We start from the raw sequence: 22,788 nt of genomic DNA on the forward strand, positions 1-22,788 counted from the left end.
GTCCTCCTGCCTGAGCCCACTACCAGCACAGATGCCACCACTGCCTTTTGTCCTACCGGGTGCAACATGTCAGTTCAGTGAAATTGGACTTGTATATGTAGAGCGTCAAATGGGTCAAAAATGAACAAAGGAACTCTTATGTTGGCCGGTGGCGTATTGTTGGTAATTTGTTGTCCTGAACTGTTGTAACATTTTAAAAACAACAACCAAAACAAACAACTTGTAGTAAATAAATTAATGTTTAATATTTTTTGGAACCTGTTGTCTTTTCTCAGTGCCTTATCTGTGTGTCCTTATGGAGAAATGTACAACTTTTGGGCATTTCTATTGATTAAAAAGCTAATGGTATAGCTCGACCATACTACATATGGTTGCGTATGCATTCCATTACGAAAACCTCACAGAAATCCTAAAAAACCCTGATAACATTGATCCTGAAGCATCATAGGAGCCACCGGTGTGGAAAGTAAAGGCGCTAAGCTAACCACCCCCACAGCCACGGGGTCAGTGAAAGGTCAAATATGCAAATATGAACTTTTTTTTTTTTTTACGTAAGTTGCATAGAGCACCTTAAAGAACAACTAACCCCAAAATCAACTTTTTTTTCTAGCTAAGTTGTATAAATGGGTATCTTATAGTGTTGTCTACATGTATCTGTCACTATTTTAACAATTTAGTGCATATTTGTTGAAATCCTGTCTTTGTGTCCAAAACCGTCTGTGTGGCGCCATCTGCACCTTATCGAGTGCATTACATGCTTTACTGTTGGTTTCCTTCGTGATTAGCTCTGAGCGGGGCGCTTACGTCAGCAGGAGGGCGCCGACGTCAGCGGCCTCTCTTCTGTGGAGTATAAAAGCAGCCCACTCCGCACACGCCCCCGTAGCGAGTTGGAGTTTGGAATAGCGAGTGTCTTTATATCGATTTTCAGGTTTGCGATTTATTAGCGTAGCTTTTAGTTAGATTTATTACATAGCTTTTAGTTAGATTTATTAGCATAGCTTTTAGTTAGATTTATTAGTTTGTCGTAGTTTAGATAGTTATTAGATTTAGTTGTAGTTTAGTCTTAGTGAGAGATTAGTAGCATTTAGCATAAGAATTAGCTAGGTTAGCTGTATTTAGTGTTCTGTATTGTGTAATATTAGGTGTAGTGTTGTAGTCTTGTTTGTTAGGATGGGGAGAAAGTGTAGTGTTGTAGGTTGTCATAGTTCTGTAGGTTTACATTACTTTCCTCAGGACTTAGAAATTAGGCGCCAGTGGCTGCGCGCAATTGGCCTGGGGGAAAACTGCGAACTCCCGCCTCGTGCTGGAGTTTGCAACCAACATTTTGCTTGCGATTCCTTCGCCAACTCCTTGGAGTTTGAGCTGGGCTACAGTAAGGTTCTTCGTTTGAAGAATGAGGCAGTCCCCACCCTTGCTCTTCCACGACTGAGCCCACCGACACTGCTGCCCCGCCAGCAGGACGATTTCAGGCGCCAATCTGAGGTGAGTGAGAATAACAACAACCTAAAACTGCTACTAATGTCATGTAAGTAGAATTTCGATAGTGCACGTTGAAATAGATTGTAGTAGTGTCTCAAACAATGCGGGATCTGGCGTGTAAATAAACTATGCACTGGGTGAGGCTTGTGGCTGCGTGTGCTCCAAGCGGTGCGCCCCGCACTCGTTCACTTGACTTGGGCAGAGGAACAGCAGTCTGCATCCATCAGCTGTCTGGCAACTCTCTAACCCCGCTCAAACAGAGAGCTATGAACCGCATGAGACGGTGAGCTGACAGTTACACCGCTGTATATTATGACATGTGAACTTTTATAGCCTTTTGTAGCTAGCGGGAGTGGCTAATGCATCAGTCTGCACAACAAAGTTACGCTGAGACCGCGCGTAATTGTGCTTGAGACTGAGCACCAAACTAGTCTACATTTTCGCGATGACAGTAGCTTTCATATTTGACAACAGCTGCGCAAAACGTGAGTGCATCTACAAGCTAACCTATAAAGCTAACGGATAGCTATCATCTAATGTGTGGCTAAACTGACCGGGCAGGTGCCCGTGGCTCCGCGCGCGCTCGTGTGATATGTGATCGTGGTCAGTGAGGGGCGAGAGGGCTGACCACTCCAGGTGGACCGTATGGTTATTGGGTGCTCTGGTGCTGGGATCCATATGTTGGCTTACGTTCACTAATCTGCATTAGACAACAATTAAATGCACTAAGGAAATGTAACACATTACCCTTCTTCTGTAGTGTACATTTTAAAAATAATATGTATTTTTACGTTTTCAGCCAGTGACCAGAGAATTTGGCTGCCAGACTGATCCAGTCATTGTAAGGCATGCAAGTGTCCAGGCCAATGTGAAGCCGAGCAGGCGAAGCAAAGGTGATATCTCTTTTTATTGTTTATACAGTCATTTTATTTCTAAAAACACTCTGTTTTGTGTAAATGATAATTACGGCCATTTTTAACATGTTTGTTTATTTTGTTTGTGTTTTGTACAGCTACTCAAGCCCGGACCGCTTACACAAGCGTCGGTTGTGGTACTGAGGACCTGATGGAAATCCCTCTTCCTGACAGTCCCAGAGCAGCCTCTACACCTTTAAAAAGGAGAAGGTGTGAGGTGTCAGCGTCTGACCCCAGCTTCCACATCGATGACAGTGCCAGCACTGTGAACTGTTCAAGGTACAAAGGAAATCTAGCTTTTTAATAGAAAAAATATATACAGCTTCCTGTTTTTTTGAGGGATGAAATATCCTTTATTTTATATAGCATTCCCACTGAAGTCCCTCCACACAAGGACAAAAAATATATTGTTCACGAGGACCAACTGCTGGAGCTGTTCAGGCGCTGTCCTGTCTGCACTGGTCGCTGTGCTGTGGACACCATCACAGTCGGCACACTGCTTCGGGTCAGTCAACAGTGTCCTCGCTGTGAGTTCTCCAGTCAGTGGTCCAGTCAGCCCATGGTGAACAACATCCCAGCTGGAAACCTACAGCTCTGTGCTGCTGTGCTGTTCACCGGCTCATCGTTTAGTCAGATTTCAAAGGTACAGCACAAATTATTTTGTTTGGATTTTGTTTCCATCTATTATCAGTTGATAACCTATTTTTTCATTTAGTAAATATGTATTTTAAACTCTAGGAATTGGGAAAAAAATTGATGAGCTCGCAAAGAGAAAGAGCACCCAGGACGCTGGCCAGTGGAGAAAAAGCGTGGTAAATCACCTCTATTGGGCAGCTTCGACTTCCACCTCGGGACAGGAGGCTGTCGCTAAGTGGACGTCTGTGGCCAACCACATGCAGAATGTGCACACGCACGACAATGCCCTGTTCCCTCGGTGCCTACACGGGCCTCTGGTTGGGGAAGGGTCAAGAGTGTGGCTCAAACCAAGTAAGTTTTGCATTTGTTATCAGTAATACTGGCCCTCTACTCATTGTATTTTATGTACATTTCAAAAATGTAAGGTTGGCATTGTCATTCGAAACAAAAATTGCTTTACAATTATGTCATGGTAATTTACTCTGTAGGCACAGCAGCATGTGAGAGGCTCAGTGACATTGTGTTGGCTCCACGCTTTGTGAAGGATGTGGAGAAAATCAGCCCGGTGTACCACACGTCAACCCTTGAGGCCTTCCACAGCCTGATAATTAGGTTCTCCCCCAAAAGTGCAGGCTTCTCCTTCAGAGGAATGTTAGCAAGGTAATACATACATACATTTAAAAAAAAAAAAATGTTGTGTGAATCTGTACCTAAAAATGTTGTAGGTTGCAAATTGCTGCCCTGCACTACAATGAAAATGCTACAAGGTCACATGCTACAACACTTGAAGGTGTACTGCGGTATGCGATAGTGTACCCAAAGTACAAACGTGGCGACTACACCGTGCGAGCCTTGAAGACCAGAGCTACCTCAGGTATGTCACATTAAAAACAACACAACCAATGCTTTTACAAAGACAAATGTTTTGTGCTTTGTTTACAGTCTATATTGACCAACTAATGGCCCTGCTGTTTGAAAGTGTGGTTGAGGATCCTCTCCCATACCAGGAGCACACAGACAAAGTACCTGTGCCTGAACCACTCTGTGCCCAGTATGAGAGGCCAGACAAGCAGGAGGCTGTGAGCAGGCACAGGTCCAGATTTTTCAAGAGGACATAAGGTGAGCATGTTAAGTTTTGGCTTGATAATTTTGTGTGGCAAATATATTACGTAGATTACATAGCTAGTTTATAATGCTAGACTATAGTGCTAGTTTAGCAAATGTAGAATAAGTAAGGATTAAACAACAAGAAGCTGTGTATTACACAGGTTTACTGCACAACGCAGAGTCAGTTTTTTCAGATGATTTATCTAAAGCGACTTCCACAACAATAGTAGCTTAATTTTTAATCATTACTGTGGAAATTGCTGCAGTGGAGTGATATAGAAGATGATTTTCAGACGAACTGTGCGATTACAGGGAAATAATGCACCAGTTACCATTAGAATTCTCAGATGATTATGGATTGACTGTGGAATATGCATTATTATATTTTCAGACTGGCCTGGCAGTATGGAACAAAATCTTTTCAGAATGCAGACTGTGTTGCCTGAGAGCAGTGGCTAACCATGAACCAAAGTCCAGTGGATGAAAAAAGCCCGTGTATGAGTGGTTTTCTGGATTTTCCAGCTTGAGGTGTGTGCAAGACAGGACTGGCCACTCATTTGAACTGTCATAAGTACCTGTAGGTGAGCACATCACAATATTGCTCAACTCGCATTAAAATTCTAACAAATGTAGCATAGGAGTATTGTATTTTACACCAGTAAGTGGGAGAATCGTTTTTAGTGTTGACCAATAAATGCATTTGTTGACACCTATCATTTTGTTTATATTACTATTTCCCCAAGTGGTTTATATTTCTTCTCATTGAAAACAGTTTTTTGCCTTATTGAGGACTATATTTTACATGTAAATTAGAATGATGCTAACACATCTTGCACGCAAAAATGTATGCTGAGTTGTAACAGACTTTTCTTGTCCATGCAGAGTCAGAGGTGGAGAAAGAGGTGGAGAAAATGCATGCAAACCATTCTTCATGTCCACTGTATGTATCGGATCACACGGTGATGCATTTGATCAGTATATTGATGACAGACTTCCCTTTTAAAGTAATTCATGTCTTTGTGTGTTTTTTAATTTTTTTTATAGCATTTCAATTCACATTTTCAGACGACCTCTCTATCGGGCAAAGAAAGAATGTTTCTGGAAATGGAGGCACATTGGACAAGGACAGTCGCCAACCACATATAGAACGATGGGAGTAAACATGGCAATATGAAGAATTCTATAAGCTGACATGCCACTGGACAACATAGTAGATGAAATCAATGTTCCATGCAAGATTTAATTGTAGACACTGATCAGCAATCCAAGAACAAAATGAAGCCTTTAGCTGTTTCTGTCAGATATTTCACAGGATGGTTTGGTGAGGTAGAACCAGCACCACTTTGTCTCTAGAAGCTGAAAACTTAATGGTGCATGTGTAATTATTTTAGTTGGTATTGCTGGGTTGCAGGTTCTAAAATGTGATGTCACACTCCCCAGTGGGGAGGCAGGAGCCAGTTTTTCATATTAACTGCATTACACTTTCACAAGTTGCAGCCAAAAAAATAAATGTATGAATTACAAAAATGATCACTAATTTCAGTCACTGGGTCCATTATCTTTCTTATACAAGACCAAACATTTCCTCAAAAATGAAATAATTGTACCTCTATATAACATTATAGGCCTTTAGAACACTAACCTGCAACCCAACAACTGTATAGCCATAAGAAGTCAACTTTGTCTCCCGTGCATTGAGAAGACCTGCATGTATGCATGCAGCATACTGTACATGAGCTACTGCTACTTGGTTAATTTAAGCCATCCTGTAGCTCAACTGTGGATGCAAGAATTCAGCTTTACTGCTATGTTTTTAATGCCTTTTCCCCTCAAAACTGTAATTATATCAATCTAAAAGGCGTATCAAAGTTTGATGGATGATCGAGCCACATTTAAAAATTCAGTTCAGTGTGTTCTAGTTCTGATTCCATAAATTAAGTATTAAACAGTCAAGTTCGATATTGTATGGCAAGTATTAATTTAAATTGTATTTGTTCAATTTGTTTATTGCACACATCTAGGTAGACTAAGTGAATAGAGTACCACATGCAGCTTGATCCTCAAATGAAATATAAACTGTCATTATTGATTGATTGATATTGTCGTAAGATTAACAAAAGAAAAATTGCATTGGGTAATTGCAATGTTGTAAAAGCCAGGAAGTACAAAATTAAGTAAGAAAACTTACCAAAAAAATAAGATCTATCATTTTCACTATTTCAACTAAATAAGCATACGTGTAAAGACTTTATTATAGCCTTTACTCATCATTTAGTGGTAGTTCAGTGCGTGTGTTACATTGGTTAAACCTGTAATTCACTAAATGTAGTAATAGAAATGACTTTGTGGACCCAAGAGCCTAATGTTACAGACCCTTAGTTAAGCCTTTAGATAAACATGGATGATTTATCTGCTTTATCTTCAATGACCAACCGAAAACTATTTCTAGGACAGTGTTCTTGCACAATATTTTTTTTTTTATGTGACATGTTTTGTGCACTTTGCTGTGAGAGAAATAAAATAAAGCTTTGTAATACATATAATCAAGTCTCTATACCTCACACATTCTCTGCTTGGGACACTGAGATACATCTGCAATGTTTATGTAGACCACAGTGAAAAGTCTACATCTAAAATAGATCGGTAGATTCTGAAAGTAGCCAGGACAGTTACGTTTGGTCCCTTAGCTGCGATGCTAACATCGATCTTGCTCAATGCTAAGCCGTTAGCTTTGTAAATGACAGCGGAATCACTAATAAAATAACCCCGCGCCTCAGAGCAGTCTCGGGTACAAGGCCGCTGTCTGCCACGATGCCTGTCCTGTGTAAAGAGAGCTGTAGAGCTGTCTCACCATGTTGCTAAATAAGTTAGCTCGCTGTGCTCGAACTTTGTTTACGAGGAGCGTTGCGAGTGCATCGTTAGTCAAATGACTCAGGCCTGTCAATCAGACCCCGAAACCCCTCCCACCCCTCACCCCTCCCGCGTGCCCCTTAGTCCTCCAGGCAACGCCCCTTTTCTGTTGAGATTTTCAAATCTGACACTCTCAGACTGAGCCTCTGGAAGGGGGGGTTAGATACCCTTTAAGTAAAGTTTTGAGGATCTGTGCTTTACTTGAAGTATTTTTGTAGAATTTTTTTAATTTTACTCTATTTGAATGTGAAGTGGAGCAGACATAATTTACTTCAATGTCTCTGACTCACGACAAGGAAGAATTTGGTGCATTTGGCAACACCGTTATGTTTTTTAAAGGTGTAAAGTTATTTACACAGTACTTATTCATACTTCCTACTTCGAATACTCAAGTATTTTCCACTTCAGCCTAACTTAAGTATAATTTGCCTGAGCTTTACTTGTATTGGAGTAATATTTGACCAGTAGTATCTTTACTTAAGTAACTAAATCGAGTACTTTGATCACCACTGGACAGGACTGGCAAACAGTGTATGGGGGCTCAAGTGAAACATTCTTGGCCCCAGGAGATCTGTTGATGGCCTAGTACCTATCGTCACAGTATTAGTCTTTATTCATGTTTGTTTGGTTTGTTTGTTTACATTATTGTCCCCGTAGGGAAATTTGTCCTCTGCATTTAACCCATCCTTCGATGCCGCTGGGGCAACCCGTAAGGAGCAGTGGTCGACTGCAGTGCCGCGCCCGGGGACCCATCTCCATGATGTGGAGCCAGACTGATGGTCAGAATCACCTGGCTGGAGGATTCACCTATTGCACATGTTTTTAGTGGTAGGGGAAACCGGAGTACCCGGAGGAAACCTACGCAGACACGGGGAGAACATGCAAACTCCACACAGAAAGGTCCCGTCCTGGTGGGAATCGAACCAGGGATCTTCTAGCTGTGAAGTGGAGGCGCTAACCGCTGCGCTACTGTGCCTTCATAGTATTTTATGTTCAAATCCTCCTACAAAAACAAGCATTTTCAAGCATTCACCTACATTTAAAATCAGTTTTTGTACTGTAAGATCAACCTGCCCAGGGACTTCAGGTGTAAATGAGCATTTCTGCTATAATCTGGTACAATGCATCTTTCCTTTTGGTCAATGTTAATTGTGCACTGTCCCCGTCTAAATAAAAACCATACAATAATGATATAGCACACCTCTTTTTAAATGTTCTCCAAGTACCCCATGCTAAGGCAGTCCTGTTCAAGTGAAGCATTATTGTTTATGATGATGTATAATGATTGCACATATGTGGCAGAAAACCTCGTCATAGAACAATGATCTGACAGCTGCATGAATGTGCAGGTTAAGAGATGCATCAATCCAGCTTCATCAGTACCAATTTCCATATTGCAGTCTTGAGCAGGGATGTCCAAACTATGGCCCAGGGACCAAATGCAGCCCGCAGAACAATTTCTATCGGCCCTAAGGACTACAGCTGTAGGGTTTCAAAATTAGACCATCGTGTTGTATTGGGGCTGTCAGCAGAGGCAACCACAATAAAACTCAGATGGATGAACTCCCAGGTGCATGAATTTTAATGATTGAGTAACTCATAAAACAAAATCAAATTGGATTTCCCGATGACGAGCCAAAACAAGTGAGCATCAGTCAGTTCATCTCTTCATGAAAGTTTAGGCACCTCTGGTTTTAAGTATTTGTCGAGACCATCAGTGCAGAGACATAAAACAACTGCATCAAAATGGGTGCATCACATGAACTAAAAAGCTGTCAAAAGCCATGCCTTTCAATTGAATATGAATATTTATAAATACATATAAAGACAGTCTGGAATTGTAATAGGACACAGTTTCCAAATCAAGACTCGAGGCGGGGCTAACGATCGCAGCTTGAACGAGAGAGAACCAATCAAACATAAAGCAACCTACGCTTATGTTTAAAAGATTGTTTGTAGCCCACAAACAACCATGGTGTGCAGTCGAGTAAATGTTCTGGAGCTGCTTCTCAGAGCAGCTTCTTGCTGTGGCTTTAAGGACAAGTCCAGCTAATTTAAAACAGAAGAAAGGGCACTGGTAAAAGATCGCTGTGTCGCGGCCGCCATCTCCACTGTTTTGGCTACAGGAGGAGCACTGGTGTTGTGTTTTATAGGAAATCCTGGCGCAGAAGATGACAATTCCCGCCTCCCGTGCTATGATTGGCTGTCACATTGGCTGAGGAGAAGTTGCAGAGTTATGCAGTAGTTGCAAGGTCATTGTAATTTATTGAAACAGTTGCACAACAGTTGCAGGATTCTTAAAGGGGCTGATTTGATGAAAGTTTGCTATATGCCCTGTTTGTGAAACGTGCTCCTTGTATTTTTAACTGACCTGTTCCCGAGGAGCAGCAATACAAAAAGGAAATACGAGGTTTATTACGACGACCACCCATGATGCTCTCTCTTTCACCAGGAGGTAAACGCACCAGTGGCACTTACACACGTAAGTACGGCCTTTGCTTTTCTTTGGCTTTTTTAGCGTAACAAATGCAGCCGCTCATATCAGCTGCTTGTATGCGTGTGCAATCGTGCCACAGGGTTTGGATGGATATGAAAGTGTGAGAGCGCCCTTAAAAGAGACTGAGCGAAGAAAGTGCAGCAAGCACTCGTTAAAGTGAGTGCTTCTTAGTAGTCGACTCCGCCGACCCACTTGTTTCCCTACGCGACGCCCTCAGGCGACCGGCGAAAGCAAAGGTGCAAAGTTGTAAATGCGCAAGATCGAAAAGTTGCTTTGACCAAGAAAGCCCGTTGCACCAGGCAAAAGATCTGGCCCAAAAAGTGATATTTAGCCACATTATCTGAAATGCAAACAATGGCTTGATTTCATATTTAACCATATAATGCCATCATTTGTGTTATAAGCTTTCAACAGTGTAGTATCTCAATCCATTTTATATATAGAACTATTTTCCTTTGTCTGTGATAGCCTTGATTTCTTGCTTTGAACTTACCTGCCTCATCACCCTTTCTCTTCTTTTACTCTAATCTCCCAACACAATAGTCCCGCTCCATGTCTCATTAACCCCCCCACAGAGATGATGGGGTGCTGCCGTGTTCCCATCACACATTAACCCCCCTGGCTTTACGGTCGTTACATCTTTTCACTTTATGGCTTAATACTTCAACCTTTTACAAAACACTGCTGCTTTGTCGCGACCTCTCCATTTTGAGAACATTAAAATCCATTTAGGTTATTATATTCTTGTCTAAGTGCAGATCTGTGGATGCCTCCTGTGGCTCTGGACGAAAAGCGGCTGTACTTTTTTATCAACGATGGTACTTATATGATTTCATCCCACAGCACATTCAGGCTGTAGCATGTACATCACAGGGGGTAAATGACTTTTGGGACAAGTCTATTTTACAGTTTCACAACATAACAATGTCACAGGAAGCAGGTAAGGTTAACAGTAGCAGCAGACCGGGGGTAGATATGTGCATCATCAAGTACTTTAGAAACAGCAGTGTTAGTGATGTTTGTAGGGCTTTATACACGAGCAATCTCAATGTCATTACGTCTATGGCAATTTAATGTTTTTAATAAATGATAATAAAAAGGGCATTGCTTCCCTTGCGCTGTAACAGATTGATAATTTTATAAAACAGCATTAGAGGCCTTGATGCATCAGCTGTTGCCTATAATTCACCAAAACATCCGGTGAAAATTGCGGAAGTGAACAACAACAGCGGTCGCTCGTAAAGCAAGATAGAAATGTAAACAGGTGAGCCATCTGCCATACCAGGTCTGGTCACGCCTGGGTAAGGAGCGGACATAAACCGCATTCCAAATGATTATGCAAATTGTATTTCAGTGTCAAAAAAACAAAACAGCAGACCAACATTTTCAAGCAATATGGGAAAGAAAAAGGATCTCTCTGCTGATGAAAAGCGTAAAATATTTGAATGTAATTGTCTAGGTATGAAAACCTTTTATATACTTTATGATTAGATTAAGTGTAATCATCGTACCGTTAAGAGATTTGTGGCTGATTCAGAGCACACTCAGGTTTGAGCAGATAAAGGCACAATATGGACGGTTTCTGACAGACAAACACATCATATTAAGAGAACAGATGCTACAAAGCAGCATACAGGTATTTGAAGCTGCTGATGCCTCTGGAGTCCCCCAAACATCAAGGTGTAGGACCCTCCAGAGGCTGCAGTTGTGCATAAACCTTCTATCCGGCCTCCCCTAAACTGTTAATTGAAGCTCATGAACAGAAACTGCTGCAGTGGCTCAGAAATACATGAAGACTCATTTTCAAACAGTCTTGTTCACTGATGAGGCCGTGTAACCCTGGATGGTCAGATGGATGGAGTAGTATGATTGGTGAATGGCCACCATGTCCCAAAAGGCTGTGACATCAGTAAGGAGGGGGTGGAGTCATGTTTTGGGCCAGAATCATGGGGAGAGAGCTGGTCGGCCCCTTTAGGATCCTTGAAGGAGTTTCTGACTGACCACTTTCTTCTATGGTACAAAAAGTGTACCACTGTGCTTTCCCTAACAAAATCCTCTTCATGCATGACAACGCACCATGTCATACTGTAAAGAATACCTCTGCATCACAGGCTGCTATGGGCATAAAAGGAGAGCAACTCATGATGTGGACCCCCTCCTCCCCTGACCTCAACCCTATTGAGAACCTTTGGAACCCCAAGCAAAACATCTATGAGGGTGGGAGGCAGTTCACATCAAAAAAGTAGCCCTGGGAGGCTATTTTGACATCCGGCAAAGAAATCCAAGCAGAAACTCTCCAAAAACTCACAAGTTTAATGGATTTAAGAATTTTGAAGCTGCTATCACACAAGGGCTCCTATGTTAAAATATAACTTGACCAGTTAAGATGTTTTTGATTGAAATAGCTTTTGATTTCAGTAAATATGACCTCCTAATGCTGCAAATTACAAAAAGTACCATTTTCAATTTAATACAAGCTTTATAGCGTATCGAAACGATGAGTTGCATAATAATTTAGAACAGCAGATTTTGAGTTTTTTTACTATATTTATTTTTGCAAAAAAATACTGTTATCACTCGGAGGTTTTTTCAACCACATTCAAATGTTCAACAACAACTGTTAAAGAAGTCCAAAGCCGTGAATGAAACCTGACTGAAAAGATGAATTACAGCAGATTTACCAGCAGATATTATCATCATGAAAATCTGTATTTCGTATTCATCAAAGTCTCAATAAAATAATTAGGCGATCAGGTAATATTGACCTGGCTCCACATGGGTCCCCTGGTGCCGCATTGTGGATGCCCACTGCTCCGAACGGGTTACCCCATGGGGAGCAAAGGATAAAATGATAAGGACAAATTTCCCTACAGGGAAATTAAACACCTTAACCATAACCAACTTAACCTTGAAGCTTGCACTGACATAACGTGTTCATTGTTGAATGATATTTCCTCAGTGAAGTAAGAGCTGGTGAGTGGGTAAAGGGAAGGTGTCTCACATAAATGAACTACTGCATATTTGATTGAATTTCTAATTTCAGAGAACATTTCCCTCCAGGTTTGCTAATGCGACATCACACGAAATGTGAACAATAAAATCCTTCCTGCTTTTTTAATAACTAAGCTCTTATCTGCAGCCTATTGTGTGTTCCATAAATGATTATCATCTTACAACAAAACAATTCTTTAAAAAAAGTAATGATGTATAAACGTGGCTACGGCGCCTGTTACCTGAAGTGACCACCTTCTGCTTCACTTGACCGCTGCATCTTTATAAAGCAGCAGTTTTAAACTCTTTATCAATAGTTGTCACTGCCATCTAAGAGAGATTTGAGTCTCCTGCAGCTAAAGCCCGCTCTAACACTGGCCACTGACTGAGCCTCTTTTTCCTCGGTTTTAGGAAAGTCCCTGGATCTTATCTCGAGCCCCCACCTGCCTCAGAATCTCCGACCATCCATCACAGCAGCAGCAGAGACACCTGCTTCACATCTGAATACTAAAAGCTTAGCATCTAACCAGATACAGAAGCCATTTGAGGAAAGTGCACAATTAAAACAGTTTATTATTGCACAATTAAAACCGATTACACACGCACGCACACGCACGCACACACACACACACACACACGCACACACACGCACGCACGCACACACACACACACACACACATGCACGCACACACGCGCACACGTGCACACGCGCACACGTGCACACGCGCACACGCGCACACACACTTTGGCATGAGTTTTCCGAGGAACCTATAATCCTTCATCACAGATCAGTCATGTTGTCTACAGTGCCTCATTCTTCAAAGCCATGACAATTTGCTTTTAAACCGTTTCCTATTGACTTATCTGACATTTGCTCCATAAAAGAGGAACTGGCCACACACCAGGTAATGGATTGACACTCGCTCTGTGTCAGATCCCCTTGAACTACTTTTGAAGATGCTCTGACCCCTGTGCTGCCAGCCACCATGTGTGAAGAGTCAAATAAACTCTGTGGCGTTCACTTCACTTGGCATTGGACATAATTGCATTGGTTGTGTTTATAGCTGTCTAGAAGTCAAGAAAAGAAAATCCATGTGTTGTTTCCCTTACTTCTTTGTTTAATTTGTTGTGGATTAGGTCAACCTTATCTTAAAGGGATATTTCAGGATTTTCGACATGGGGCCTCATTTCCTAGTTCTCCAGAGTGTTGCTGATTTCTGGAGATATATTTTTTAATTCATGCAGCCCTTATAATTGAAGAGTTTTGTGGCGCTAGGCTAGCGCATGTCTATGGTATCAGCTAGCCTGCATTAAAAACAGTCTGACCCGCTCCACAGTGCACCTGAGGCAAATCACTTAAAACACCAGACTACCCATATAAATGTTTGTGTCGATAGAATGATTTTTTAAATATAACTGAATATAACTTGTATCACATGAATGATCGCATTTGAGGGACTATTTTCTAGCAGATCACTCCGCCGCTGCGTAGCTTATACAACCACGAAGCTGATGCTGCTCAAATATATCTTTTAAATGCAAAATGGTTATAATTTTTCTATCAACACAGACATTTATATCAGTCTGTTGTTATAAGTGATTTGCCTCAGGTGCTCTGTGCTTGGGTCAGACTGTTATTAATGCAGGCTACTAGTTACCTTAGACATGTGCTAGCCTAGCACTAGCCTAGCACCACCAAACTCTTTATGTCCTTATGTCAAAAATCCTGAAATATCCATTTAAAGTATATTGAGTTTTTCCACCTGATAACAATTGAGCCTTGGTGAATGAATATTTAGTTTACTTTTGTTCAAATTATGTGTGGCCTTGCTGCAGGAGAAGGTGAGGTGGTAAATCTCAAGTTTTAATGCCACCAACGACTGTCTTTTGTCTTGACTTTGATTCCTTGGTTTATTTTGCATCTCCCATTTCCACCCACTGAATGTTTTATGTCTTGCTGTCACAGACAATCTACATTTTCAGCATCAGGCATTTAAAGTGGATATATTTAGACTAAGCAATGACTGGCAGCGCTGCAGTCTGAAGAAAGAAAGCTATTAAAGCAGTACTAAGTAACTCACGCCCCTAGAGGCCATAAGCACTACTGCAGGTGTCGTAGCATGTTGCGTTTTTTTACTCATTAATTGTCCGTGAGAGTAAATACTACGCTGACAGAAAAGACAAAGAGAGAGAGAGGGATGTTGTACATCCAATTACACGATGGAGATATTTTTTTCCACTCAAACTTGGCTTTAAATACTGTTTAAGTGGAGCTAGCCCGCAGTTAGCTTTGCCCGTTAGCCTGTTAGCTTTTTTTTCGTGATTCTATTAGTGTGTATTGGGGCCTTGTTGTGGTTGTGGTTTTCTGGCCAGAGACACCAGGGGGAGATGAAAGACCCCCCAATCATCTCATCAACACTTGTATTACCCCCAGAGGGACTAATTAAGGTAAACAAGTTACTTAGTACTAGTAGTAAAGTAGTAGTATTGTGTTTATAATTATAAATATAAAAGTGTAGATGAATTTTGTAAAAATGCTTAAAAACTCATCCTTGAGAAAAACTGGGGAGTTGAAAGCGCTCTATAGTGCTTCAATGTTTATGGGGCCGGGTCAGAGTGTCAAGCTGATTTGTGCAGGTTTTACGATTGAATACAGCGGCAGAAAAGACAGAGAGATTTTCAACCCAGCATCGTCATCAACTCTGTCCTCCTGTGTCACACGTCCACAGTGAGGCACCGCTCTGTCTGCAGTAATGAGTGTCTGTGGGAATGGTGTCCATAAAGCAGCCTCTTCATCACCACTGTGTCTGTCCCTCCTCGCACATTTGGAGCAGATTCAGCCGCTCACTTTGCCCAGTGGCTCAGTGCGCAGAGAGAGGAAACATGAACTCTCAGCACACAAAGACGCTCTTGGGGACAGATTTTTTTGCATTTTGCTGCAGGACACTTAGCGATACAACAATTTCCTTATCAAAATTCTGAAATGATGCACAAACATGTGAACACGGGCTCCATTGATTCACAGTGTTCCTGTGTCTGTTGCTACCTCTGTAGGACACGAAGCCAAGACAAACAAGTCAATGCTTTCATCGAAGTAACCATTTTTTAAAAGCAACAGAGCATAAAATAACAACAAAGAGAATAAAATTAAAACAATTGTGAAGTCAGAGTTTTTAAGGCAACGTAAATGTCGCATTAGTAATTGTTTCAATTAAAGTACAATAAAGGCAGGTAGATGCTGAGAGTAGCAGAGCCTGCAGAAAGTAATGAATAATTTAAACAGTATACAGAAAAAGTAACATTTGCTGGTTATACAGTATATGGCCTGTTTTGGAGCCTGGTGTATGATTGAGAGTGTGAATGGGTGAGTGGTTCCTTGATGGGAAAAGGCTCGGAGAGTGACTAACATAGGTAGAAAAGTATACAATTTACCTCTTAACAGTGAGAAATGAAATGAGTGTTTTCTGGATAAATAATTTGTGTTGTAAACAGAGGTATCTTGAGTCCACCCCTCTATTCTTACCTGAGATCTCCCCCCTCAGACAGAACCAGGACGTGCTCAGGTGGAGCGGTGCTGACATGAGACCCCCGGGATCCCAAGAGAGTGCTGAGGATGGAGAAATAATCTGTAATATCAACATGAAAAGAACTGTAGCCCCACTAGCCACTAGTCCCATCCCACATTGGTGCACAGCATTACCCAGGCCTAGATTCAAACCAGAGAGACCAATTTAAGATCAGCTTCCAACAGTACTGTAAAGCAGGGGTCCCCGACTGGCGGACCTGGGTCCACATCCGGACCTCCAGAGGCTTTGATCCAGACCCCAAAGCCTTTTCATCCTAGTATCTAAGGCGGAATTAACAATTATCTAAACAATTGTAAAAACAATTGTAATAACATTTAAAGGGAGTTTAAAAATGTTAAAATTATGTATTTTCCTCCCCCTGCATGTTCCAGCAATGTCCTAAGCAGGTGTAGAATGAGCTCAGACCTGTTCACCACAACTACCTCTAAAATTCTGCACTGTCACTCAAAAAGTTGTTACTTTGGGTCTGAATTGCCGTCATGCACGAGCTCAAATAGTGCAACCGAAAATGGAGAGAGAGAGCCACACACGTTTTTTGGCTCAAAAGTGAGATTTGATCTAATTTGCACTAAAATGTCAAAACATTGCCCAGGACATGTAGAGAACACTGTAGGAAACATATTTATACAGTTTATAAGCTAAAAAAAAGTTGATTTGGTGCTTAGTTGTCCTTTAATATAGAAGGTGTGTGCGTGTGACCTGAGGTGGCAGTAGTGAGTATAACATGGCCAACTTGTATCTAGCCCCTTTAAATAAGATAAAATGTAATGACAAAATTATTGATTCATTAATCAGTTCTGTGTAATTAGACAACCTTTCAAGAGCAATGATACGTCCAGACCCTGGACATATATATAGAAAGTCATGAAAGCAAAGTTTGCGGTCCTTGAGCTGATTTAGCTCGGGACCCCGGTATAAAGGGTGCAGAATACAATGAATGTAGTCTATAAAGTTTAATAGACATTGCAAAAGTTATAAAAATACATTTCACATTATCTTGTAACAACCCGTCAACCCACAAATGAGCAGAGGCAATAAAGGCTAATGGGCATCAGGGTGGATTAATGCAGTATTTCCACAAAGCAAACTTCAACTCTACAGTTTAGAACGCAGTACGAGGCTTCAATCAGATATACTTTACTCTGCACAATTCCATTGCACATAGCACGCAGGCTGTACTCAGTTACAGTTAAACTGAACTTAGAGTAGTTATATCATTCAGTACTTTTTACTTATGCTTGAGAAATATTATAAAATATCTTTACTCTTACGTGAGTAAATCAAATAATTACACATGCCACTATGTTGACACAAAATATATGTAGTTTGCGTTTCGTGACAGATTTTATTCAGAAATACAGATATTTAATATTTCTTTATGGTATTTTCTTTGGAAATCTTGGGATTTTAACATTATTACAAGTTGTTATTCTCATCATTTACGTCACCACTGAAACATATCAAACAAATTAAATAAGGCCTATAAGTGAGCTCAACCAATCAAAAGTGTCATTTTTATTCTAGTATCACCGACACTTTTTCACTTAAGTCATTATTAAGTGTCATTATTAAGTGTCTGCCCTGGTAATTGGTTGTTTCCACTTTTATTCAAATGTTCATGTCAAAAATGAAAAATGTTTAATAGCTTGAACATTTCTGTGAATCCACTTTGTCCCGATGAAGTAAGTCCAATAATGAGTCACATTACAAGCCCTTTATTTCTAATTTTATGACCCCACAGTGTGAATGTCGGGCTATTTCCCATTTTAATGCTTCTGCTTTGATATAAAAAGAAGTGTCTATAAGAGAGACAGTGTGGCTTTGATATTCCTGCATAAAAAGGCTCCACAAATGCTCTACAGCTCTGGTCCACATAAACTACGCAGATGAAAGCAAAGTGGCACAGACAGCTGAATGCCATAAAAATCACCACGGCTTCTATTGAATATAAGTCGTTTCTGTGTCTGGGGTCGTGTCTGACATTTCATTTCAGTAAGGGACACACCGCAGCTATGGCACAACATTAAATGAAGAGTGAGCTGCATGTAAATGAGTTGGCACCGACAACTGCAGTCCAATGCTGACATTACATCAAAACAACGGGCCATTTTCAAAGCAGGAGATGAACATAATTATAGGAAAATATGGGGCTCACTCTCGATAGCATGAACAATAGTTAGACTTGGTTTGAGATAGTAGTTCTCAGTTGTTAATGAAATGTGAAATATAGTATGATACAATATGGAGCTTGTAAGTGTTTAAAAAAAACTGCTAAAATTTAAACTATGAGGCTCACGTGGATTTACAGATTAGTCGGGTCAAAGGCGATGACTTGTTCTGTTGCCTTGAGATCATTATTCAACATTTCAACACATGATCAATATTATTACAATAGTGGTAAGCACATGCATTTATGCGAGCGCAGCGCTGACAACAGTATCGACTGTGCTCGTGATTTAAAGGCTGCATCATGGTTATTCTGCGCTCCGGGACGGAAATCGATAGTATGCAGGACGAGCAGCAGAGAGCCTTAGGACGAGCGTTTGGTCTGAGCAAATGTCAGTCTGCCCTGATTTACGTTGCACAGGCGGCCGGAGGGGCCCATGGTCCTCACCCTGAGCATGAGAAAATGATGGGTTTATTATTTATTAAAGGCCTTCACACAAAAAAAAACAGACATATTGATGGGTAAGACTGCGCTGCGAAATAGGCAGCACACCAGCATTTCAATCAGGTTGTGGGTTCAATAGGTTGGATTTGCAGGACATCTTTGCATTCTAAAGAGTCTATGGGTTTCGATCACAGGACTTTTCATTATTCAAACTATATATAATTGAAAAATTTAAATGGCCCCTTAGCGTACGTCTTTGTGAAAACCATAAAAGCTTAAATCATATTTTTAAGCCATAATGTTTGTTCAATCATTGTGGACTTAATAGGGTTTTCTTACTTGGGTTGACGCTGACCACACATAATCTTGTCTTCTTCTTGTAATACTGTGAGTTCTGCCCTGCCTCTTTCCTCAATTCAAAACATCTTTATAGATGCTGAACTTAAAATGCCCCTTGTGACTAAATGTACATTATTTTTGCCATGGTGCAGTGTGGGTCATTTTGCTGCTTTTACATCAGACAGAGCACTGACCTCGGCCCCTCCTCCATTTATCCAGATACAGCGCTTTACCTGCAGCGCATTTATTTCAACTATGAAACAAAACAAAACTAAAAACTGTGGTGAAAAAAGGCCATCACCAGAAGATGGCTCAAGCCAGGAAAACCAACAAACGAGGATTGGATCAACATTATTCACGACATCTACATCATGGAAAAAATTTAATCTCAGTTGAAACTGCAAATGGACTCATTTTACAGGATTTGGTCAAAATGGACAGAATACGTCAAGCCGATAAGATCTGATTTCATGTAAAGTTGAAATATAAATACTGCTGATTGCTATTGTTGACAATGCTATGTAAACCAAAAGGGTACCCCACCTCTCTGTTGTTCATCTGTGCGAGTTCCATATGTAAAAATGGAAGAGCAAAATCACATTACTACTTTTTTTTTTGAAAGAAAATATGTAAAATTGTATTATTTGTCTCTTCAATAAAAAATAAATGTGAAAAACTAAAAACTGTGGTGAAATTAGATTTTTGCAAACTAATCCCTCTCTCTTGTTTGCTATTTACATAATCATTAATATGTACAAAAAAATAAATGTAGTGGTTATGCAAGGCATTGTCACCATCTTCAGCCTCCAACATCTGAGACATCTCCAACCAGCAGCTCCCAATAGATTTACACAAGCTCCTCCAAAGCTTTCTCCATCTTCATCAGCTTGATTAGTCAAATTTGACGACCGCCTTGGGAAGAGATCGATAACAGCAGGAAAATCAATGAGCAAACTGTAGCAGCAGCCTTTAACAGTGTGAGACTGTTAGTCGCATCATGACACATACAACAGATGACCTGTCATCCGAACATGGAGGCCATCCATCGTGTTCTGCTCAGGGTGATCTATGTTTTAGTCCTGTAGCGAGTGCAGCTATTATGGCATGTGTAAGGATTTACCTTCGAAAGCAACGACTCTAAGTGTTTATCGCCTACTCTGTCAGTGTCTGTCCTGTGGTTCTCGCTCAATAAGCTTGGGTGGTGTGGTTATGTAGAATGCTATTGTGCCCAAATTGTGTGGTCATTTGGAGCAGTGGTTAGCGCTCTCACCTCACAGCAAAAAGGTCCCGGTTTTGAAAACCTCAGTGGAACTTCCCTGGTTTATGAGCTACAGTGTGAGACAATAACTCCACCATAGTTCATTAGCAGCTCAGGACTAACTAACACCTGAACACAATTTCACAATGTCCAATGACAAATAAAGCACTTACTTCCTTACTTTGAGCAGAAAGAAAAGGTGTTGAACTTTAAGTCACATTTTGTTTCATGTAGTCAGTGAAATAAGTAATACTAATTATTACTAATGCATAGTAATAATGCACTAGTAATTGGCAGTATTAACCCCAAAACAGCCCAAAATATCTGCAAAATTATCACTGCCAATTCTTAGCAGTTTTGTATGTATTTTTTGGCGTCATTGGGCAGGACATAGAGCTGAGACTTGAACCCTCAACGCCGAGGACCGAACACTGTTGTCTCAGATGTGCAGCAGCCCTAAGCACCAGACCATCGGCTGCACTCAATGCTTGGAATTTTTTGCTTCCCTCTCCCTCAATAATAATCTCGTTAATGTTGTGTGAATGTAACCTTCAAATAAACCCTAAAATCAACTTTTTGGAGCTTTTAACCATGTTGTTATGCTATTTCCTTATCACAAACACCCCCAGAGTGGTTTTGGCTTCATTCAGTTCTCAGCAATCCTCCTGAATCCTGCTCTGTGAGCAGCTGCTCTGCCCTCTCCAGGTAAACGACTGACCTGCTCCGTTGTGTCGTCAGGGAGGAACAGAAGTGCTCGACATCTGTAATGTAATGCCTTACGGCCTGATTTTAATTTGTGAAACAGCTTTTTCATTATTTCTGTCGTAAGAGAGAACTTTGTGTGGAGTTTGCATGTTCTCCCTGTGTCTGCGTAGGTTTCCTCCGGGTTCTCCAGTTTCCCCTACTACTAAAAACATGTACAATAGGCCAGGGTGAATGACAGTGTGTGTATGAGGGATGACGGATGGAAATTAGCCCAAGGCTACAATCCGGTGTGCCCTGTTTACATGCATTAGACCCATGTATGTTCATTAACATGCACTGTCATGACCAAATAAGCCAATAAATAAATAAATAAAGGAGCTCTTTCTAATCTACTCTGGACACGCCTGTTCTTTTTTCTTACCTAACAATAATGATACGGAGAAAAGTGCATTTGGCTGCGAGAGGTACAGGACTTTTATTCAACCTTCCTAAAGAAGAGGCCACTCGGCAGAAGTTGGAATTTCTCTCCAGGACTTTCACCAAAATAGTGTTTGTCTTTGACTGTCACTGATGGATGTTTGGTGAACCTTGGCCAGAATCAAAGTGGATTAACTTTTATAACCAACGCGAGTCCCATAATGTAAACACCCGATGGACCAGAGCAGTGAGTCAATCCAAACGCGGGTTAGCTTGTGTGTTAGCTATCTATGAAGCTGTGTTGCAGATGTCAACTCCTTATAACTGCATTGTGAAGTAACTTCCCTTTTCGCCGTGGTATTTATATTTCTACTACTGCTAAAGTTGTATCAGTGGAGAGACAGGGGAAAGTGAGCTGAATCCAAGCGTTTTGTCTTCCAGGTTGGAAAAATACCTCCAGAAAATACTTTAAAATGAGTGCTCCATAGTGGTAGAGGTACAATATATCATATAAATGCCTATACTTTACTTTGGAATGGCTAAAATAGCATGATACAGATCCTTTAATATGTGAGCGTTTGGTTGTTTTTTCACATTGACACTGGCAAATCCCTGCTCTCTTATCTCTCAAAGTCGCACCATGTTTTTGCAGGTGATCACAGGTCGCTTTGATAAAACAATTATAAAGAGCGTGCTAGACAAATTACAGCCATCAAACCTGAATAGCTGTACCAAAAAGAATCTCAAGATGCTTCTAAAACGATTCTCGTGGAAACACATAAACTGTTTGTCAAGAGATTACAAAAGCACTCTTTAATTTCAAAGCGCACTCAAGCAGAAAAAAACAAAGACGCAATATTAGACCTTCTGCATGGAAAATCCCCATGTGCAAGAGGCTCAGAAGCAAACACAGACGATATGTGGCGAGCATGATGTCCACATGTGTCTAAACGGGAATAAAACAGGTAGCTTTTTTGCATTAACCCTACACTACACTGAGACACAAATGATTGTACAAGGGGTTATTTTGAACAGTGGGTCTAACTATTATAAGTGGATTACAGGATGTAGGGGAGACTGGGGTTTTTAACCGTCAAACACAACAAAATCGACGGTGACAATGTGCCCCATGTGCGGGGCAAGTTGTCACAATGTTTGGGGTTGGTTGTCTAAAACATCCAAACATGCGGCCACTGTAAAAGCTTAATAAAATAAAGTGATCAGAAAGACATATTATACATAAAAGACAAAAATGTCCACCATGATATACCCCATGTGACAAATTACCCCTCAGTTTCTGTGACAAATAACCCTGAGTGTCCACTGTACCAACACTG

The 22,788-nt window shown here is 40.9% G+C and overlaps 1 long non-coding RNA gene across 1 annotated transcript; it reads left to right on the top strand.

Moving 5' to 3' along the window:
* The first annotated feature begins 1,430 nt into the window (after nucleotides 1-1,430).
* On the top strand, nucleotides 1,431-2,575 carry LOC306979621. The gene is made up of 3 exons (XR_013793954.1): nucleotides 1,431-1,482; nucleotides 2,279-2,372; nucleotides 2,492-2,575. It is a non-coding gene; the product is annotated as an uncharacterized lncRNA (long non-coding RNA).
* Nucleotides 2,576-22,788: the final 20,213 nt, after the last annotated feature.

The sequence above is a fragment of the Gobius niger genome (genome assembly GCF_951799975.1).
Source record: "Gobius niger genome assembly, chromosome: 20".
NCBI lineage: Eukaryota > Metazoa > Chordata > Actinopteri > Gobiiformes > Gobiidae > Gobius > Gobius niger.